This window comes from Hipposideros armiger, unplaced genomic scaffold, assembly GCF_001890085.2.
Source record: "Hipposideros armiger isolate ML-2016 unplaced genomic scaffold, ASM189008v1 scaffold_78, whole genome shotgun sequence".
NCBI classification, from domain to species: Eukaryota; Metazoa; Chordata; class Mammalia; order Chiroptera; family Hipposideridae; genus Hipposideros; species Hipposideros armiger.
In genome coordinates this window covers 1,551,535-1,570,159 of record NW_017731428.1, presented here as the reverse complement: position 1 = coordinate 1,570,159, position 18,625 = coordinate 1,551,535, and the positions used below count along the sequence as shown (strand labels likewise).

Sequence of the window (18,625 nt, the reverse complement as noted above, 5' to 3'; positions counted from 1 at the left end):
ATTTGGGCGTCACGTGTCAAGTCTCTCATCCACTGTCCTCTTCTTGGTTTCTGAGCAGTGACGCCTCTCGCCCTGTGGAGGTATTTCCCACCACACCTCTGGGGAGCTGGGCGTAAATTGGGGCACAGAAGGGGAGTGGGTCTTGTTCCTTTCAGATAGCCAGAGAAAGCTGGCGTAGTCTAGAGCTTCCTGTGGGGATGGGGTGTCCTGTCAGCTACATGGGCTGATGCAGCCACCCCTAGCCACAGGTGGCTATCAGGCCACGGAGGAACTGCAATGGTAATGTGAATTCATTTTTAAAAAATTAAATAGCCACACGTGGCTAGTGATTACCCCATTGGGCAGCCCAGGTCTGGAGTTCTGGGGCCACCTGACTTCTTTGGCTTCTCAATTCGTGCCTCCAAAAGGCTTCCTAGTTCTGAGCTTGGTGCTGTCAGTTAAAGGTGGCTGGCGATTCTGAGCGCTCCCAGCTAGCGCCGGGACAGTACCTGTGTATCACCCCTTCCTGGGCTCTGGGCTCTGGTTCAGGTGGGACGTGAGAGTCACTTCCAGGTCACAGTGGGGTGTAGGAGGGACTTTTGTGGAAGCCATTTGTCTGTTGGGTTCCATTGTGTCTCTTTTAGGCTCACAGCAGGGAGTGCCTGCTGGTGGGGACATCAGAGTGTCCTCTTCCTTTCTCTCCCTGGGACGGGCTGAGCTTTTTACCCTCCAGCACAGGTCTCTGAGCCATGGCAGGCATGCTGGCTGGCTGAGCGGACCCTGAGCCCCAGGTTCCTTACCCTCAGAAACAAAACCCCCCAGTGGGCCACTGATGCCAGCTCTGGAGGACTAATTGGAGGGTGGGACACCTGACAGCTCCTTGCGTAATGAATGTTTCTGGTGGCTCCTGGGACATCACCCAGGCTGATTGTAGGTTGCATGCTTTTTACAGGAATGTGTGTCCAGCCACTGTGACAAAGGCAGAGGTCAGGAGGAGGGCAGGGACTTTCTTTGAATGGAAAACCAGACCCGGGGCCTCTAGTGGAAGGTCAGGAATGAACTGGAAGAAGGGTTCAACTCCTGGGGGGCTCGGAGAAGGGGTAGAGGGAGGAGAGGACGCTGGGATTAGTCCCATGAAGGTTGGGCTTTGTCTGCCCCCCTTACCCCATCTCCCACGCCCCGGTATGGTGCACAAAATAGGCTTGTCCTACAGGATTGGTGGGAAGCCGGATAAAGGACAGAGGCTGGGGTTGGGGCCGCCCTGAGAAGGTGGGATGTTCTTCATTGGCGTCTGTTCTGGACAGAACCACAGGGTCTGTACCTGCCCCTGCCCGGCCCCTCACACAAGGCTCAATCCAGCCAGCTGGATGCACAGCGTACTCCGTGACCCTGCCAAGAACAAGACCCCTTTAAGGGGGGCGGGCTCACGCCATGTTCCCCCAGCCTCCTTTGAGACATCTTTTAAGGAAGGGACAGCTTATCCGATCAGTCCTTCTGCCCTAAAGATGGAAAGGAAAAGTATGCGAAGTACTTCAAGACTCCTTTTAATCTCAGGTTTACCCGTCTAGATAAGGAGATGACCTCGCTCATGGGGGCTCTGTAACTTGTCAGAGTCACACAGGTCATTGAAAAATATTTGCGCGCACACACATTTATGGGCTGGACACGTTGGTCTTGTCAGCTTACCACAACTCACATTTATCGATGCCTGTGGTGTGCTTGGCCACTTCCGCATAAGGGCTCCCTGGGTTTAGAGGGCCTGGCGTCCTGTGACTTTGCAGTGCCCACCTCTTCTCAGATTGGGGAGCTTAGAAATGTTGTGGCGGGGCTGCCTGGCTCATCAGATGAGTGGATGGCATGGGGTTTTCCAAGTGGCCGCCGGGGAGACGTTTTAGGTCTGCCATGTCAGGACCGTGTGGAAGGGCCTGCAGACACCCAGGGTTGAGTCGTGTCCCCCACAAAGGTGTGTTCAAGTCGGAACTCCCACGCTTGTGAATGTGACCTTATTTTGAAATGGGGTCTTTGCAGATATCATCAAGTTAAGACGAGGTCATCCTGGAGTTTGGCGGGCTCTAAGTCCACTGATAGGAGGCACAGAAATACATGCACGCACACACACACACACAAAGACACACATACAGACGGAGGCCATGTGAACACCAAGGATTGCCAGCAAACGAGAAGCTAGAAGCAAGGCAAGCAGAGACTTTTCCCTTGAGCCTTCTGAGAGAGTGTGGGCCCTCTGACACCTTGATTTTGGATTTCCAGCCTCCAGAACTGTGAGACAATAGACTTCTGTTGTTTTAAGCCACCTAGTTCGTGGGAATTTGTAATGGCAGCCCTAGCAGAGTAATGTACAAGGGAATTCCGTCCTGTCCCGAGGTGCATGTGAGAGTTTCCCAGATTCTATGTAGAGCCCAGAATTGTAAGTTTATAAATGCAGCAAGTTTAGGAAGCCTGTGTGCTGGGGGTGATGGGTTAATGTGTGGGGCCCTCCCCACCCCCATGTCTCTCTTCAGTCATTTCACACCAAGGACAGCACCTTGTTGCCACATTGTTTGGGAACCTTTTGTGGGCCAGGCACTGGGCACATGGCATTTCAGCCCCAGCAGCCGTGCAGAGGAGAAGAGCTGGTGCCCATTTCACGGGTGGGGGGCTCAGATGCTCAGGCTCACCGGTGTGAGTCCCCTCACTTCACACCTGCCCACCAGAGGTGCTGGGCTTGCCTCCTCTGCGAACAACGCGCCCCCAGCGGCCTGTCAGTGCCCATCTGCTGTGACTGTGCCAGGGACACACAGGGAGTCTGCACAGGACGGGAAGGCGGTTGGGGTGGGGCAGCGACGGCCCCAGTGGCTTGTGTTCACCCTCAGTTATGTCAGTGTCACTGCCCGTGCTGGTCAGGTGCTTCCCAGTGGCCTCTGGGGGATGGGTGCAGACCGTTCCAGCTGGCCCGATGGACTGCTTTGCAGGAAATCCCAGGACTGAGCGGGGGGGGGCCTGCAGTGGGGGAACCCCTTGCCGTGTGCTGGTCACTCAGACAGCGCTCGACTTGCAAGAGGAGCTGATGAACCGTGGCCTAAATGAATGAAAAAAGACTCCCACGTCACACTGTCTCGAGCTTGGGGCTTTGGACGAGAAATCGCTGGCTGGTCTTGCCTGAGTTAGATGTGCCCAGCCCATGGCACAGTAGCATGGGCATTAAAAAAAATAGTGGCGCCAGGGCCCCACCCCCCGAGAACATGATGGTTGTTTCAAGAGGCACAGAAACAACCAGATGATCCGAATGTCCCCCAGGGCGGAGCTGCGCTGGGCCATTTGCTTGTGTGCCCTCCCTTGTCGCATCTGCACCCTTGCCACATGAGGACCTGGGAGACAAATCAATCAGACGAGGAGTTCAGGTAGTGAGCGTCATGGGGGAGAGCCACCCGCTAGTGAGTGCCCACCACTGCCAGGCACCATGCGGAGCGTCTGCGTTTCTCCGGGTCCACACCACACCCCTACGAGGAAGGCTTTGTTAGGCCCCCAGTTTATGGATGCAAACGCTGAGGCCACAGCGGAGCAATATCATGCCCAAAGCTATAGGGCTGGGACGGTTGGAATCAGGACTGGATTCAGGTCACCTGTGACTCCAAAGTGCTGACCCCCTGGCTTGGCTGCCCCTATGCGGACCGTCAGTGTGGACATCTATTGGTTGGGGATTGCCGTCCACAGTGGAAATCCCACGTTAGGTCCCCTCCCCTATAGAAAACGAAAGTCGCAGATGACCCCAAGCACCACGTGTAGAAACTGGTCCACGTTGCCTTTTCGAAAAAGAGTTTAGGAAGTTCAGTATTTAAATTATTTCGCTGAGGCCTGTCAGTGGAGTGTTGTATTTCAGGAGGGTGGCACTTAAATATACACAGATCCGGGTTTCTCTCTCACTTGTTGAGCACTGTGGGCGTGGTGAGAAGGAGGAAGGCTGACTTGCACAGCTGAGATGATCAGATACTGCCAGATGGCTGACATCGCTAATATGTGACCCCACAGTGACAACATTTTCCATTGTCTGATGAGAGATCACGCTTCTTTAACTTGATGCTCAAATAACTCTCGAGTTTTGGGCCATTTCTCAGACTGAGCTCTGTTTCTAGAGCCCCAGGGCTCTACCCATTTCTTTCATGCATTATTGATGTTTTACCAGTAAAACATCATCATCAAGATTGTCATCATTTGTGGGACGCACAGCATTGTGACGCCAAAGAAAGAATGGAAATGGCTGAGAAAATGAAATCAATACCCTTTCCCCCAACCAATCAGATTGTTTTCAGCTGCCTGACATGTCTGTTCATACTTTAACTTACGATTTTACATAGGCATAAGTATAGGGGCTATTTTGTAATCTTCTATCTGATATTATAACCTAAGCATTTTTCTATTTTGTTAAAACACCTTACTAAGCGATCATTTTTAAAGAGCATGTAATGGTTTGTCAGGCCGATAAATCATATCCTAAAGCCAGTTCTCTGTTGTTGAAAATTAAATTTCCTAGTAATTTGCTGTAATACTTATGGGTGCTGGGATCATCTCTGCGCCTAACTCTTCTCTTCTTGGGGAACTTTGGACCCATTCTCAGCAGAAGTATCATAGAGCCAAAAGGCATAGTTTTATGACGCTTGACCCATATTGGCAAATTACTTTCAAGTTGTTTATGCTGCCACCATCAACGTGGGGTGGATATGCCAGTGTCACCACAGCCTCATCAACACCATCTATTATTCAGCTTAAAAAAAAATTATCATTCACTAGATGCAAATGGTCTCTTGTTAAATTTATACTTTTTTATCCTTAATGAGGCCCTTTTTTTTTTTTTTTTCTCCCATCTGCTTGTTTACTGACTCTCTTTGGGAATGCTGGTTTTGGCTCCAGTCAATTTCATTCCTTTCCATGCAGACCCCTTCAAGCTGAGCCTGTTGCAACTCAGCGTTTGCTTAAACATAAGTGAGCTTCAAAATCGAGCCTTTGTGAGCCATGCTGATGAGTTTGAAGCCTGGATGAAACACCCTGCTCCTTGCTCACATCGAGTTAGCATGAACTCTGAGCTGGCTCTGGCAGACTTCGTGACCTCAAATTTAACACTTGTCCCCCTAGCTTTGTCTTATAAACAAGGCGAGATTTTTCTTCAGAAGGCTCCCAGACTCAACTCCTTCAACTCTCTTTGCGCTTCCTAGCTATAAAGAGAGAAATGAAGAAAAGTCCCCGTGTGTTCCTGTTAAGTCTTTATTTGTGGTGCTGCTCGAGTTTCTAGATTTCTGATTTTCTCTTACCACATCCTGTAGTGTCGGAAGGCTCCAGGCACTCTGTTTCTCTCTGCTCTCGCCTGGCTTCTAGCTGGTCCCTTCCTCCCCAGGACTACTGAGGCCAACTGGGAGAAGCCAGGATGGATTTAAAGAGCCTTATTGTCCCAAGGCTGAAGCTTACATCTTGGGATTTGTAGAAATGCCTGCATTTGACTCAGGGGCAATTATTGGATGGGGGCTGGATTTTCAGTTTAGACTTAGAGGGTCTTAGGGTTAAAAGAAACCTCAGTGGCCATCTCTTCCCGTCCTTATCTGGAACAGGACTTCTTACTATAGAATTTCTGGTGGTGGCATCTTTGTGGCGTACACCTCTCCCATGTCTTCCTTGTTGAATACAGTTGACCTCATTCAGAATGAATGCCCTGAGAGACAGAGGGTGCTGGGAAAAGCAAGAGGTGATTGGAGGGAGACCTACATGTATGCGTGACCTTGGACAAGACCTGATGGAGTATCTGGGAGCTGAGATTTCATGACAAGGAACAGACTAGTTTCTCCTCCTCAGCCTCTTGTCTCTGTCATTCCTGATGTTTGTGGACTGAGTCCCCTTCATTGCCTCGAAGGCCCCTCATCCAACCCCAGCGCAGCTCTGGGAAGTGGTCTGGGGGAAGACTGCCCTCATTAGGGAAGCAGAGTGGGTTCCTTCTGCCTAGATTGCAGTCTCCACTTGACATCTTTTGTTTCTTGAATCAGGCTTTGAGGGCATGGCGTTGTGGACTTCCCTTTGAGGGGCCAAGGCACTGGGGGTCACCGCCTCCTTGCCCACAGTGTAGGCATCTCATACTCTTGTGCACTAGACCTCGGAGTAGGTCCCCAGCAACCCCAGCTTTTGACCCGATGGCCCGTGTGTGAGAGTCAGGGTCTCCAGTTGCACCTTCCCTGCCGTTGACCTGCTGTGTGAGCCCCTAGGTTTTTGGAGGCTTCATTTCTTTCTATAGTAAAATAAGAGGATGAACGTTTGACGCTTTCATGTTTTCTCCAAGCCCTCAACCCCCTTGGCCATAACTGAAATCTGTGTGCAAGCCTTATTCATGTAACTGCGCAAGGAGAGCTGTTTGGGTGAAAATGAGGTGATGGTCCCTTTGCTGCCCCCACCCCAACTCCATCAAGAAAAGGGCCTCATAGGAGGAGGGGCCTCATAGAAGCCCTTGAGCTTCTTGGGGTTCGTGGCATGGAGTTGGAAAGGGTAGCTCTGGATGGTTCTTATGTAGGCCTGGGACCTATGATTAAATAGCACCAGCATCTGCTGACCGAACACCAGCTGTGTGTCTTGGTGCTTTGCATAGATGGTGCTCGGTGCCTCCAGGCATTCTGATAGGCTTGTGTACAGATAAGGCCGAGGCTCGGGGAGGTGGTCCTACCCAGCCCAGGTCGTGCAGGAAGGAGGTGGTGCAGCCTCCCATCCAGCCAGTGTCCTCAGACTCTGAGCATTACTGCCTCCCTGCGACTTGCACCTTCAGCTTGACACTGGGCATCCCAGCTGGCCCTGGAGGTCGGTCCTTTGAGTTGTCACCCCTTCCTGCCTCCACTGATGGCCCCAGCATTCAGCTTTTTAGATGCTCCCAGCTCAGGGACGAATAGTAATAGGCCAAAGACATCTGTGTTTTCTAGAATACGCTGTCCTCTTTTTTTTTTTTTTTAAGATTTTATTGGGGAATTCAGGGAAGGGAACAGCATTGGGGAATAGGGGAAGGGGAACAGACAAGTTGCTGTCCTTTTGTTCTTCAGTCTAGTTGTGGAGGACGTCGCTTCACTGGCCCATGTTGGTGTTATCTTTGTGCTCTTTCCGGGTGAGGCAGTTGCTTGCCGGCCAATGGACGGCTGCTAACGGCAGCTCACGGTGGCTGCCGGCCAGCCCCACTGCAGCCTACGCCATCGCCAGTGACTCACGGCAGCCCAGCTCCAGGTCAAGCTGTTTTTCACCATCTTAGCTGTAGAGGGCGCAGTGTCACTGACCCTCATGTGGGATCTGAACCGAGGCCCTGCTGCTCAGAGCTGGCGTCCCAAGCCAGCTCTTAACCAACATGCCACTTGGCCGGCCCTACTCTGTACTTTTTAACAAATAGCCTCTGTGACATCACTGGTTTCGTAATGTCTCCCAGTAAACTTTCTCCCTTTCCCGTTGTCCTCATCACTTACTCTTGTTTGCACAAATGCCAGGCTCTTGTTTAATTCCTCTTTCCCTCAGCACTCTCCCTGGGCGTCACCCTCAGAAATGAGGACACTCGGTGGGTGGGGCTGGTGCCCGGGTGAGGATGGCTCCCAGGGTTCGTACATTTCTCAGGGGGACTGAAGCCAGGGTTTGGGGTTCTCCAGTGTTGACTCTGCGCCTGAAGCTGCCTTCTCAGAATGGAGGCTCTGGGCACCTCTCCAAGTCCCCTTTGTTCCGGAGCACAGCAGACAAGGGGATCAAAGCAACTGTCAACACCTAAGGGATTGAGCAAATCTTGCGTCAGTTTTGAAGCTTAGGTTCCCAGCTGTCACCAGCACCTCTGTTCCATGACCGTGATGGCTTCCTATCCCTGTAGGATCAAGTCCCCAAACTGCAGTCCTATGTTCAGGACCTTCTGTCATCTGCTGCCTCCGCTGGTGATGGGAATGCCATAGCCCACCTTCACGGTGACGGATGCTATGGTTATGTGCGGCTGCCCGGCTTCCATTGCAAGGCTGTCACAGCAATCCCCCCCCCCCACACTCCGCAGCCCCGATGAGGGTGTAATTGACTCCCTCCCTGGTGAGCAGAGCCTGGTCTCAGTTTGCTGATGCTAATGTCTTGTTTCTCCGCTTTCCTGTGCTTTCCTGCACTCTCTCACTTCTTTCTAGCTGCTGATCACAGGTCACCTCCTCTAGGAGCTTCTCTGGGATTGGCTTAGCCATCACCCTCATCTTGAAAACTGTGATAAACACTGTACATAAGTCACATAGTGTAACCTGTACCAAATCGTCATTACCTTTCATTTATTGTCTAGCTGCTTTAGGTGTGACTTCCTAGTCCGAGCGCATATGTTTGTCCATCCATCCATCCATCCATGCATGTATCACCTCATCATTCCACAGACATCTTACCAAACTCCTTTCCTGTACTGGGTGCTGCGGGAACAGAGTGGAGGAAAATGAGCCTCTTTCTCAAGGCTCTGGGACTCAGCCACATATTAAAAACAATGACAGGTGTTTATTGTTTCACAGCTCTCAGTCGTTGTTATGGCCTTCAGCTCAGGCCTCAGCCCCCTGGTCCATAGGGTGCTCCAAGTAAGCGGTGCCCTTCTAGAAATGGTCTATTTACTGTGCTGGTCCTAGAGCCTCCATCCTGGCGGCCCAGGGCCTGAGCATTCATCCTAAGACACTTCCTGTTGCAGGTTGGGTTTCCCGGGAAGCAGCTGCTGAGAGGTAGATTAGCAGGCCCGGTATTGATTACGGGATGCCTTGGGGATCAAGAGCTGTGAAACTCAGGGGAGAGAAATCAAGACTGGGAGGAGGGAGAAGCCAAGCTGTGACAATGTCCCAGTGCAGGCCTCCGCCAATCCCACGGGACCGCTGGCGATGGAGTGGCCCTTCAGAGCTGTCCAAATTGAGATGAGGGTGGGTCCCTCATTGTACGTGGGCTCCCCTGGAAGGGCACGTGATCTTGAGGACGGTATCTGTCTTGAAGGTCATCCTCCATCAGCACCTTCAGCCGCTGCTCTGGATGATGGCTGGATGGAGAAATGTCTGCTGCGTTCATCATTTTATCCCCAGTACCTAGCCTGTAACAGGCATCCAGCATTTAGGGGGATGGAGTACTTCAGCTGTGCAGAAGCAGCGCGATTAATTCATTCATCAACTATTTCCTATTTTAGCAATGATATTTTTGAGCTTCTATCATCTCGGGTTTGGGGTGGCTGGTGGTTCAGCATTGGCTTCCTGTAAGAAGTGATCGTCTGTCTAGGGGTGTGACTTCCTGGACGGTGGGCCCTGGGCCAGTATTAAGCCCCGTGTTTTCTTGGCTCCCTAGATGATGACTTATTGAGCTGGAGAATGAATGGGTAAGGGATGTTTTCTCTGGGAGGGTAATCTCCATCCAGCCCACTTGTCGGGCACACCTGTCGACCGTGGGAAATTCCCTGCCTGACTTATGCTCACTGATATTTGAACCCCCAGTCGTCTGGAACTCCCCCAGGGGTCCCATTGGCCCAGTGACTTCACATCATTTGAGTAATTGGGGAATGGAGGGTCCACTCCTTTACACTGAATGGAAATAATATGCGTTCTCTCTGAGTCACGAAGAGCGGCCGCTCAGTAGGTTTAAACAATCACACAGCCTTCTTTCTTCATTTTGTAAATGAACTGCCATCACCGTTCAGGAAGTGGAGACTCTGAGTAGAGAGAGATGGAATCATAGGTGATTTTTAGATCTGAAAGAGACGTAGAGCGCGCCCAGTCCAACCCCCTCCTTTGCAAGAGGCCCCAAGTGGGGAAGGGTCACCCAGCAGACCTGGACTTAGAGAGAGGGGCAAGCATTTGATGCTGCAAAGCGTTTGCTCCTACAGGTCACCGTCACCTGTCCACCCAGCCCAGTCACCTCCCCAGGGTGGGCACTAGTAGTGGCATGTGGTGGGTTGTTTTTATCTACACACGTCAACCCAGAGATCTGAGAGCCTTTTACCAAAAGCAGTAGCTTTGATGTTCTGGGTATAAAACTTAAGCTGCTGGCAGGAAAGGAGGTTTTTGGGGTTGAGTTAATAATTTTTCACCCCTGGGGTGGGAGGGGAGGTGGGAGGATGTTTGTGAGGGAAAGTTGAATATAAGTGTTGCTACGAAAAGGAAAGTTTGAGGTGGAGGTGAAATGCGTCCATGCTTCAAGGGAAAGCCTCCACGTAAGACGGACCCTTCCAGAAGCCACCTTCCTCCCGCCAGCCGCCACCACACCCTGTTTTGATGGGAGGATGTGCACAGCCCTTTACAGCTTGCAAAGCATTTTCATATTTGTGTCCTGTAGCCCACTCCACGCATGCAGCTTTTAGGGGAAGCTAGGCCAGGAACCCAGGAATCTCTGACTCCAAATCCTTTCTTCATGGGACAGTGGTGGGGCCTCACAGTCCCCTCCTGGTGGGAAGTGTGGGGTTCAGGAGCCCCAGTTTCTGGAGCTGGACTGCTGCCCTCCCCACCGGCTTCCCCTCTGTGGAGAGCCGGGGCACGTTTCTAACCATCTTGTGCTTTTGTTTCTTGAGCTGTGAAAGGGGGTGATCAGAATCCCCACCCATCTCCTGGGCTGTCATAGGGATGAGAGCACTGCCCAGTTCCTGGCACGTCCTGGAGCTGGAGAGCTGTGTTAGGATTACAGGACACCTCGGAGACATTGCAGGTTCGGTTCCAGACCCCCCACAGCAAAGCGAGTGTCCCAATAGAGCGAGTCACACACATTTTTTGGTTTCCCAGTGCATGTAAAACTTATGTTTACGTTATACCGCAGTCTACTAAGTGTGCAAAACTCAATGGGCATACCTTAATTAAAAATATTTTATTGCTAAAAAATGCTAGCCGTCCTCAGAGCCTTCAGTGAGTCGTAATCTTTTCATGGGTGGAGGGTTTTAACCTCCAAGTTGAAAAAAACTCAGTATGTGCGAAGCGCTGTAAAGCGAGGTACAACGAGGGCTTTCCCACGTTGTGTGACAGGCTCCCTGTGTGTCAGGGACCTACAGGCCGGTCCCTTGGAGATCGACTCTGACATCCTTCAGTGTAATGGGTGATGCTACTGCTTCTGGGTCTTTCATCCTTATAGTCCCTCCACCTCAGAAAATAGGAGGCTGTGTAGTGAGTGACAGCTGGGTACCGTGCGCTGTGCAACATGAATGGCTCACAGCTTCAGACTCGGACAGGCTCACCCAGTAACTGGGCAGATTTCTTTTCCCCTTTGTGTTAGCACACACGCACACATGCACGCGCGCGCACACTCCTTTTTGAATAGGTAAGTCATTCACAAGACAAAACCCAGAAGGGATAAAAAGGTTTTCATTGGAGACCCCTACCTTTCCCTGACCCCAGACCCATTTCTCCTCCTCGATGACACCGATGCCCCCAGTTTGTTGGGTCTCCCCAAGATCATCTGTGCATGCTTGAACTCCTTGGAAAAGATGTGTGTCTGTCAGTGAATCAGCAAACAAGTGTTGAGCAGCTACTGTGTACAGTGCTGGGCGGCGCTGGTGGGGCCACACAGGATGGGGAGCTGGCGTCTCAGCATCTTACAGCTACCCGCTGCAGCGAGACCTCAGCATTGCTGGGCTTGGGGCTTGGCTACAGGGGACGGGCTGGTCTCAGTTCTGGCTGCTTCATGGGCCCAAAGAGCCTACTTCTCTGGTCCCTTTGGAAAACCTGGGGCTCAAATCCCAGGTCATCTGCATTCCAGGTGAAAAGCCAGGGAAGAGCCTCCCTCCAGCCTCAGTTTCCTGCAATGGGAAATGAGAATAACAATAGCATTTGCCTTAAGCGTTCTTGGGAGGATCACATGACCCAAGATGCTCTCCTCACACTGCCTGGCACACAGCAGCAGCCTGTGTTGGCTGCCTGCATTCACACAGCCTGTGCCCACCTCCTCCATGGAGCCTCTCCTGACTCGCTGCTTAATGGTGAGGATGGGGGCCCTCCAGGCCTGGCCCTGGGGTGTGGAAACAGAGGGAGCCATCCATTTGTCTTTCTTTTTCCTGGAGGGAGGGGTGGTGGTTCAAATTAAATCTCAGTTTAATCCTCTGTCATTTTCTACACAATAAATCATATACATAAGGGGACACGGCTTTTGTGAGCAAGGCTTGCGTTTTTGGCTTGTGTGGATGGTGGATACTCAGCCCTTTAGGCCTCTTACTCCCGCCTTGCTCAGCTCTGGGTCATCTTGGATTTGGATAGGATTGCAAACTGGCAGAAAAAATGACAAGGATGACACAAAGAACTACCGCACACTCAGATTCACCAAGCGGTAACTCCCTGTCCACCCGACCCCCTACACACACATGCATGTGTGCATGTACACGTGTGTGTCATTTGAGAGCAAGTTGCAGACATGCCCTTTTATTCCTAAATAATTAGCGTGTTTCCTAAGAACGAGGACGTTCTCTTACGTAAGCGCAGTGTAATGACGAAACCCAGGAATTGGAGCATTGCTCCAATTGGATTATCTAAGCCACAGGCCACACACAATTTCATCAGTTGTCCCAATAATGTCGTTTTGGATTTTCCCGATCACCACTGTATTTAGGGGCCGTGTCTCCATATCCTGGAACGGTTCCTCGGCTAGTCTTGACCTTGACTTTTTTTTTTTTAAAGATTTTTTTATTGGGTAATTGGGGGGATGGAAACAGTGATGGGGAATTGCGGGAAGGGGAACAGACAAGTTACTGTCCTTTTGTTCTTCAATCTAGTTGTGGAGGACGCTGCTTCACTGGCCCAAGTTGGCACCATCATTGCGCTCTTCCCGGGCGAGGCAGATCAGTCACCGGCTTCTGGACGGCCGCTCACTGCGGCTGCTGGCCGCTCACACTGGCTGCTGGCTACACACGGTAGCCCATGGCAACCCACTGCCACAGGGACTGCAGCCTACGCCGTCGCCAGCGACTCACGGCAGCCCAGCTCCAGGTTGAGCTGTTGTTCAGCATCTTAGCTGTGGAGGGCAGTGTCACTGGCCCTCATATGTGGGATCCGAACCGGGGCCCTCTGGCGTCCCAAGCCAGTTCTTAACCATCGCGCCACTCGGCCGGCCCTTGACCTTGACATTTTTGAAGAGCCCAGGCCAGGTCCCTCATTGTGGGCTGGGTGCTTCGTTCTTGAAAGCCTGTACTGTAGTACTTGTTTTACTACGCGTCCTGTGTCCTATAACCCGTGGTAGTCCGGTAGGGCTGGTGGTCACACCCACTTTTTGTAAATGAGCAAACCAAGGCACAGGGAGGTCACGCGATGGGTCCCAACAAATGGCAGCGCTGAGAATCAAATCTAGGATCACCTACTCTGCCCGCCAGGCACTAGGAATAGTGACATCAGTCAGACCCTGAGAATAACAGTGCTAAGCAAGCACTTGCTCTGAGTCTGACTTTGTACTAAGCATTCTGCGTACATTGCGGTACATCCCCAGCCTAGCCCTGGAAGGTAACTGCTCTCCTCAGCCCTGATTTACAGGTAACTGCTCCATTTACAGAGAGGTTCAGTAGACTGCCCAGGATGCACAGCTGTTACCTGGCGGCGATGTGCTCTTCCCTGGCAGCCTGCATCCAGGCCTGGACCTCAGAGTCTCAGGCAAACATATGAGACTGGTGGCTTTCACCAGCTTTGCTGACCCTCCAGCAGGCACACAGGACTACCTGTGTTTATGTCCTTTTCTGGGGTCTTCTCTACGGGGAGTGAACACATCCCAAGGCCAGGGCTACCCTCAGGGGCTTCCTGGGTGTGCGTGGGGGTGCAGTGGGAAAGCTGGCCTGTAATCTGCTCCTGTAGGTGCCTCAGTCCACCTCCGTGATCTGTTTGCGGTGACTGGATGGTGTTTTGATGATTTCCAGGTCAGGAATCGCCATGAAGCCATTCAGTTGATGGCTGGCGCACTCTCTTGTATTGAGCAGTCCTGGGCCCCTGCCCGTGGGGTGGCTGGTCCTGGATGCCATCAGCGTGCCCAGTTGGCCCCATTGCCCAGGCAATGCCCAGGTGGCGTTCAAGGCCGCAGCCCGAGAAGGAGGCAGCCTCGCTCACAGCAAAGCTGGTGACGCATTATTCAGTCCTGCCCGTCACGCCCCGTGTGCCTCACCTTCTCCATGGAGAAAGTTATTATGGCCCTGCCTGTCAGGTTATGGAGAGGGCAGACACTCTGAAACTGTGTGGACACACTGGGGATTCTGCTGGCAGTGCAAGGAAGATTCCGGAGCGCCATGCCCAAGGGGCCGGCGTTTGGGCCCTGATGCGCCTCTTGCCTCCTGGGGACCTTGGGGACCCGGGTCTGCGTGCCATGGGCTTTCAGGCTCTCATTCATCAGAGCCCAGCGTGGGGTCCCCACCAGTGATCTTCCGCCCTCCCGAGTGACATCAGGGAAGTATCGTCGGCATCCTGAGAAATCCTGTGGTCCCCTGGTTCAGGTGGCAGTGCAGGCAGAGCAGGTGACTGTCCGTCTATGGGACACAGTGTTGGCAGGAGGACCTGGGAGCAGAAGCCACATCACCCTCAGGCCCAGGCCTCCGGCACATGCTGCACAGGCCTCAGCACCCGGCACCGTCTTCCGCTGGGCTGGCGGAGCCTGAGGGTGAGTGGCTGAGCCAGCCTGTCACCCTGTGCTGGGCCAGTCTCCTTTACCCCTGGCTTGTCCCTATGGGTGGGAAGTGACCATACCACCTGCCATGCTTGGTGCATTGAGGTGGGACAGTGTCCTTTCCACTCCGACCACCCTGTCCAGCCCAGAAACCCCTCCCCCAGCTCTGGCAGCGAGCCTCTGGCTGGGCTGACTCCTGGGAGAAACTTAGAAATTTCAGTTCCTTAATTTCCACGGAACTTTGCTCCATGGTTTGAAACATTAATTAAAAACATTAATCAGTTTGGCTGCCTTGGAGAGAGTTTCTTTTGCAGCGGGAGCTCCCTTTCTGGGTTGTTGCCCCCCCCCGACCCCCCTCCCAGGAGGATGGGAGTGAGCTTGCAGAGAAGACGAGAACTCAGCCACAGGTTTGTTGTTTGGTGTCAGGCAGCCTCTTTAGCCTCTCTGAGCTTTAGTTTCACATCTGTAAAGTGGGGTTGTGGGTTGTACTGTGACCTGATCTCTTGGGGTCATCGTGGGTGCTCACTGAGGTCCTGGGAGGATAGTCCTCAGCACAGTGTCCTGTACGGAGGGCGCTTGCAAATGGCACTGTTGCTAGGACTCACTCCACCGCTCTAGGACCTTCTAGTTTATAGAGTGCCTCTTGCATGCACTGTCTCGTTTCATCCCAGCGGCAGTCCGGGTGACCGTCAACTCCATCTCACAGGTGAATGTACTGAAAAGTGAGGGTCACGCCAGGCCTGGAGCTGAGCCCCTTGCACTCGAGCCCGGGCTTTAGCTCCGTCCTCACTTGTTTCCTTCGCCCCATGTGCTGAGCCCCACACGAAGTCTTTGTGGTGAGATAGGAAGAGGGGGGAGGCCTTTTTCCCTCCTTATTGGGGGGAGACTAAGAAGTTAAGGCCCGGGCATTTGCTTACGTGACATGCATTGTTGCTGACACTCCTAAGCGTCTGTAATATGCCAGGCCACGTGCTTAGCAAAGATTCTCGATTACCATGAAGAACAAACTTTTAGGATGAGGCTCAGACAGTAGGGACTTGCTCAGGCTCCTCAGAAGACCTCTTTAGTAGAACCGGGGTACCAACCCAGGCAGTCTGACAGAGAGCCCACCGGCAAGATGGGGTGCTGCCCTTTTTGGGGCAATGAAGCCAGTGCATTTCAATAAGGAAAACGTGCTTTCTAGGTCAGGATGCCCGAGAAGCGTGGGAGGCTGCCCACACAGGAGCGTGGCTGTGCCGAGGAGGGCATCTTTCTGAGTGCATTGCCCGTCAAAGGGACCTCTCCCAGCAAGGGAGAATTCACCATCCTGCTGGGAACTGGGACTCGGAGCACCCCATGGCTTCAGCTTGAAGGGAGGAGACAGGACGCGCTCTCAGGCTTGCAGAGCTGTTACACGTCGCACTGTGACACTGGCACAGCCACAGGAGGAATGTGATACCCAGAGGGCCAGAGACGGAACTATGGCCAGATTTTCCCTGCAGGAGAGAGGGAGTTGATGGTGGGGAATTCAGGCCTGCTGGCCTCTGCCCTTGGGGCAAGGATGTTTCTCCTGCCGCTCCCAGATGGCGGGCACATTCCCCTTCAGAACCCGTCTGTCTTCTTTCTTGTGAGTCTGTTCGCTCGGCTCCATCTTGATGATTTGGCGTCCAAGAGGCTGGGGGGCTTTTGTGGGGGACGGGAGGGCGGCCTGGAAGGGGACAGGATCACCCCATTGGAAATGTAATAGTATGGCTTTCTGGGGGAGCCCCGTCATCCCATGAAGGAGAGGAAGGCAGACCTGCTTTGGGGTATCTTAGGAGGCCCTCCCAGGGCTGGTAAGAGCAGGGGCCCTGTGTCCCCACACTGCTTCACCGCGTTTGGCTCCCTCCTGTAGCCATCTCGATGAACAGTTAGGATAAGAATCCCTGGTGGGGCTACATTTTTGTGTTCCCTGAGTAATGCAGGATGTCCACTGATTACATGTTCCCAGATGACAGTGTGGGGCTCAGATAAAAGTTAGGACCAAGCTCATCTGATACAGCTTCCCTGGCTTGCATACCCCCCACCGGCTATGGAATGTGCTGGGCATGGAGACAGGCTGTTCTCAGGAGGAAGTGATTAGATATGTTTCTCATCCCCTCTAGCCAGAACGCCTAGAATCAGATGAATGCAAGTTTTAGCGGGGAAGGGGAACACGAGCATTGGGTGAAGGCTTGGGCGTCAGGGAGACCCGACTATCCGTTCTGGCCTGGCCTCTCCTGATGCGACTCCTGAAATATGGAGCTATCAAAACCCATCTCATAGGATTAAATGGCTTAATGTATTTAATTATCTATCACAATACTTGGCACATAATAGTTGCTCAGTAAATGACTGTTCTTCCAGTGCCTCTCATTGAGCATATACTAGTAGATCTTTCTTACATTTTGGATGAATGAAATATCTCATGACCAAATCTATTCATGTGGGCATCGATGCTAATCATTCTGTCCTTTTCTTGTATATTTCCAGGATCCTGTTATACCTGGGCTTTAGGTGCTTTTAATCTGGAGGAAAAAATATATATATATATCCATTCAGCATTCGAAGTGGGCATTGAGAACTACCTTTCCCTGAAGTAAAGCTGCAATATCTTGAGAGTTGGAGAAATAAGGTAAGGGATGTCCTCCTTTTGAGCGTGTGGGACCAAACATGGCTTTTGGAATTGGTGATTTCTTGCATCACAACTTGGGTTGAGGTTCTCGACCTGTCAGCCTGGCTTCCTGGGCCGCTGACCCCACAGTGCTGGGAAGCTGGCTTTCTGTCCCCGCACGCTGAGACACAGGACCTGGCTCCCAGCATTTGGTTGCCTGGACCTTGTAGTGGGAGCTCTACTTCTGTCCCCAGCCAAGGAAGGACCCACCATTTCCTGCGTGGATACCTCAGTGCTCCCCACCTGGCAGAAGGTGGGGGGGGGTGCTCCAACTGTCCTGCTAAGACATGGGGACTACACTGGGGAGAGGACAAGAAGGTGCCGTGGGGGTTCCATGATCGGATCCAAACGCCTTTGGGGGCATCTAGAATGGGACCTTTTCCTCCCTCCCCTCCTCCTTGAATTGCATGTTCCAGCCACCCCAGGTCTGAGGCTGCCTGGGGTGAAGGGTGAGAGGTTACAACCCAGGGCTCCAGGCAGACCCAGTTATCCTGGTTTTGCTACTTGCCTCCCCTTGGGCAAATCACTCAGCGTCTCCCAGCCTCCATGTGTAAAGCAGGGATGGCCTTTGCGCCTGTCTCAGGTGGATGCCGTGGGTTTTAAAGGACACAGCAGAGATAAAGGGCTTAGCATGCTACCTGGCACAGAGGAGCAAATGCTCCAAAACGGGAGGTGTTTAGTTTTTGTCTTTTTTACATTAATTAATTATACCGTGTAGAGGTCCTTCCATGCAGCAGGCTATTTTCAAGTGCTTGGCCAGCACTTCTCTCTGCCTTTCCTCTGCCACACATCTGCCTGGGTAAAGGCGTGTGAATGACCTTGCAGGTGGAGCACAGACCCTCGCCCTGAGTGGAGTTGCTTACTCTCTCCCCGGGACTGCAGCCAGCAGCTTCCGGCCTACCTGCATTGTACCTGGTGGTTCCTTGCGCCTCCCCTGTCTGTCCCCCCCAGTGGCTTCCGAGCTTTTTCCAGCAAGGACTGTCTCACAGGTCCTGACACCCCAGGCTGGGGCTTCCCATTATGGATGTTGAAAGAACAAATGAATGGATAATGGAAAAGGAGGGAGTAGAGGGGAAAAGAGAGAGAAACAGAGAAAGAACCCAAAGATGAAAGTTTTTCAAGCCTTAGAGCATAGAATGAGGCCAGGTGCAAATTTTTTTTTTTTTAAGGAGATGTTGAAAAGAATACATAACTTGATGAAAAGAGGAGAACAAGCCCTCCCACACATTTGAAAACCATATGGGGGTGGAAAGGTGGGTGAGAGTGTGGACGGCTTTGAAGACGGCTAGGGAACTCAGAACTCAGAGTAGCGAAGGAGTGTGCTAACGAGCTACTTGTGGCATCTTTTCTCCAGTGCCAGATATTTTTCGGAGTGCATGTGTGTTTCCT

At 52.4% G+C, this 18,625-nt stretch overlaps 1 protein-coding gene across 21 annotated transcripts in view; it reads left to right on the top strand.

Moving 5' to 3' along the window:
• Nucleotides 1-18,625, top strand: part of LOC109383228 (uncharacterized) — a 433,428-nt gene that overhangs the window by 116,762 nt on the left and 298,041 nt on the right. For all 21 annotated transcript variants that reach the window (XR_002124125.1, XR_002124113.1, XR_002124111.1 and 18 more), the window contains one exon: nt 17,056-17,197. The gene's annotated coding sequence lies outside the window, so the exon portion shown is untranslated. The remainder of the gene's footprint in view (nt 1-17,055; nt 17,198-18,625) is intronic.